Source organism: Gavialis gangeticus, unplaced genomic scaffold (genome assembly GCF_001723915.1).
Source record: "Gavialis gangeticus isolate Ggan-Ray unplaced genomic scaffold, GavGan_comp1, whole genome shotgun sequence".
Taxonomy (NCBI): domain Eukaryota; kingdom Metazoa; phylum Chordata; order Crocodylia; family Gavialidae; genus Gavialis; species Gavialis gangeticus.
In genome coordinates, this window is record NW_017729003.1 from 2899401 (window position 1) to 2903231 (window position 3831).

The 3831-nt window shown below is 47.3% G+C and overlaps 1 protein-coding gene across 2 annotated transcripts in view; it reads left to right on the forward strand.

Annotated features, from left to right (window-relative positions):
* The window catches only part of PRKG1 (protein kinase, cGMP-dependent, type I), a 1350404-nt gene that overhangs the window by 1057540 nt on the left and 289033 nt on the right, over window positions 1–3831 (forward strand). The window lies entirely within an intron of this gene.

The following is a 3831-nucleotide window of genomic DNA, read 5'->3' on the forward strand; positions in this document are numbered from 1 at the left end:
AAGCATGGGTCGTTGTCAAGGAACCCAAGGCCTGCCTGGCGGCACCAGCTGCGTAAGCGCCAGTTGACCTCGCCAATGCAGGCCTCGTGCCTCCATCCCCGCCCACTCACTGGAAGAAGAGAGGAAAACACCACCTGTGCCCCCTGTGTCATTCAGTTCTTTTGTTTGGAGCAAGGCAGGTCCAGAAGTCAAGAACTCAGATTTACTCCTGACTGTAGGGCCAGTCTCAGACATTACACTTTTTCCAATTTAGGTGGTCTATACCATAATAGGAGACATGTTCACAGCACATAGACTGCTTTAAAAATGGCATACTCTGGTCTAGGTTAGATGGATGAATCAAAATTCACTACTAGGTCTGCTTCCAGATCAAGGTAGGTCACTGTCTGTAGGCATCTCAGTTGCTGTGCAGCTTCCCCACTAGCCATCCCTTGCAGGGAGCTGCCAGGATGCAAAAGCATGTCACACTTACTGCTGAAGGGGGATTGGCCATGCCCTGCTCCCTTTCACTGTGCTTGCTGTGGAAGCCCACCGGGAGAACCCCATGCCTCCCAAGAGTGGGCACAGTGACTGGCCTGGGCATGCTTGTCACACTGACTGCTGATGGGGGTGGGGAAGGGCGGGAATCGGCTCCCTGTGCATTATTATAGATTGATTGATTGAGCCAGGTTAAAATTACTTGTTATTGTTGTTTTGTTTTTTTAATTTTCCATCAGGAGCCAATTTTCCATCAGAATAGAGGAGAGAGGGAGAGTGTGGAGTGTGTGTGAGAGAAAGGGAGCATAGGAGCGAGGGGGGTAGATAGGGAGAGTTTACGAGGCAGAAAGAAAAATAACCTTTTCAAATTTCCTCCGTCTTTTTTCTTTTGCTTCTTAGTTCTTTGCTTCACTCTAAAGCTCTTTGGGCTGTAAAAGGTGCTGGCTGTTGCCAGAAGAGAGAGCTGTTTTGCTTGCTTGGTTAGTATGTGGTACTAGTAACACCAAGGTTGCAGGTTTGCTTCCCCAGTTGGATTAGATGATCTTTTGAGATCTCTTCCAGTCTTACTTCTCTATGAAATGTTTCTATGAGATGCTGCCATTGTGTTCTCACAAGGTGGCCAGGCCATGCTGGGCTTCTCCTTTTTTAAAAATTCCTGTTAAATTCTTTTTAATTTTTTCCATCTTGCCTCCACCATAATGGTGATTTGTGCCTGTCCTGCTCCTGCAGTGCTGAGGAGCTGTGCCCTGAAACCTCCATCCCACCCCCACCATGGCAGCCATTCCCAGCCCAACCCAGCCCATCCAGTGTGGCATTTCACCATACTTAACCTCTGCACTTCTCCATACTGCAGTGCAAGGGACCAGGATGTTGAGGCTAAGGGTGGAGGGAGGCATACTTATATGTGTGCAGATGTGTGTAAACCTAGGATGCCAGGTTCCTCTGCTGCACTCCCCATTTCCTGGCATGGACCCAACTGATCCGTGTCTTCTTCCCTGTTTCCCTGCTGGTCAAGGCGGCACCTCTGTTTTGAAGCAAGAATAAAGCAAAAATTCCCTGTCTCTGCATGGGTGATGGGTGCAGCTGTGTATGTGCACCCTGCTGTCACCGCCAATCTCCCTGTCAGCATTCAGTGTGACAGACATCTCCAGCCTGTATGGCCCCCTGTCACTTGCCTACTCTCAGAAAGCATTAGAGTTTCTCAGTGGGCTCCTGAACACTCATCAAGAGATTCCCATGCCTCCCATGTGTCATAGAATCATAGGGCTGGAAGGGACCCCAAAAGATCATTGGGTCCAGCCCCCTGCATGAGCAGAAAAGACATCGGGGGACAGACAACCCCAGCCACATGAACTTTCAGTCTTCTCTTGAAGCCCTCTAGGATAGATGATTGCACCATCTCTGTGGGGAGCTTGTTCCACAGTCTGGACACCCTAGTTGTAAAGACGTTTTCCCTAATGTTCAGCCTGAAACTCTCTTCCAGGAGTTTATGGCCATTGATTCTAGTTTTCCACCCAGGGTGCCCTGGTGAACAGTTGTTCACTGAGCCTCGGATGTATGCCTCTGATATAGTGGTAAGCCACAATCAGGTCCCTTCTCAGCCTTCTTGTCTTTAGGTTGATGAGTCTGAGATCCCTCAGCCTCTCCTCATATGGTTTGCCATGCAAGTCCCTAATCATATGGGTGACCCTTCTCTGAACCCTCTCGAGATTTAGCACATCCTTGTTGAAGTGTGGAGCTCAGAACTGGATGCAATACTGCAGCTTCATCCACACCAAAGTTGAGTAAAGCAGGAGAATCAAATCATTTCTTTGAATTTCCTGGAGCTGTATTGATGCATGCCAGAGTTTTATTGGCCCCAGCACCTACTGCATTGCATTGCCGGCTCATATTTATGCTGGGTTCTATTGTTATCCCCAAATCCCTTTCATTTGTAGTTCTGGTCAGGTTAGCGATGCCCAGCCTGTAGGTGTGCTGGGGGTTCTTCATTCCCAGCTGCAGAACTTTGTATTTCTCTGTGTTGAACCTCATCTGGTTCTGTTCTGCCCAACATGCCAGCCTGTCTAGGTCTGCTTGTATCTGCAGCCTATCTGCAGGTATGTCTGCATAACCTCATATCTTGGTGTCATGAAGTTGGCCAATGGGCTTTTCACCCCCTCATCCAGGCCATTAATGAAGATATTAAACAGCACTGGGCCAAGTACTAACCCCTGGGGTATGCCGCTGCCCACATCTTGCCGGGACGACATTGGTCCATTCATTTGGACTCTCTGTGTCCTACCCACAACTAGTTTTGCACCCACTTGATGGTCCCGCAGTTGAGCCCAATATCTTCCAATTTTCTGATCAGTACCTCGTGGGATACCAGATTGAAGGCTTTCTGGAAGTCGAGGTATATGATGTCAACTGCTTTTATCTCATCCTGGTCATAAGTCACCTGATCATAGAAAGAAATGAGGTTTGTCTGATAAGACCTGCCTGTGATGAAGCCATGCTGGCTGTCATTCAGTATCATGCCTTCTGCAAGTTTGTCACATATAGCCTCTTTGACGAATGTTTCTAGGATTTTCCCTGGAATAGAAGTTAAGTTAATTGGCTTGTAATTTCCTGGGTGTTCATGCTTCCCCTTCTTGAAGATGAGCAAACATTGGCCTTCTTCCAGTTCTCTGGGATTTCTCCAGAGGCCCCTGGTTTTTGAAAGACATTTGCCAGAGGCTCTGCGATTACTTCAGCTAACTCTTGCAGCACTCTTGGGTGGAGTTCAACCAGTCCTGCTGATTTATATATTTCTAATTTCTTTAATTGATCTTATACCAGTTCTAGGGCAATGGTGGGAATGGTGTCAATCCCACCCTGCTCATTCTGTGCCCTACCAGGCATGTTGTTCCCCTTGATCTTGTGAAATACTAAGGCAAAAGTAGTCATTTAGGAGTTCTGTTTTTTCCTGAGTGGTAGTGACCAGGTATCCTGAGGCATTGAGCAGCGGCCCCACAATCCCATTAGTTTTCCTTTTATGCCTTATGTAGCTAAAGAAGGGCTTCTTGTTGTCCTTGATTCTTATAGCTATAGTTCAGTTTCTGCCTTAGCCTGCCTAATCTGTTTTCTACAAGTGCAAACCATTGTCAAGTAGTCTTTCTTAGAGGCTGTCCATTGTTTGTACGCCTCTTTCTTTTTCTGTAGGAGGGCTGCAACTTCCCTGCTTAGCCAAGAGGGTTTTTTGACTCTTTTGCTACTTTTTCTCCATAAGGGAATGGATTTTCTCTGAGCCTTAAGGATTGTATTCTTAAGGAATGACCATTCTTCTCATGCTCCCTTTACCTGTGGTCTTTGGTCTCTCAGGGCATTCTCTACTAG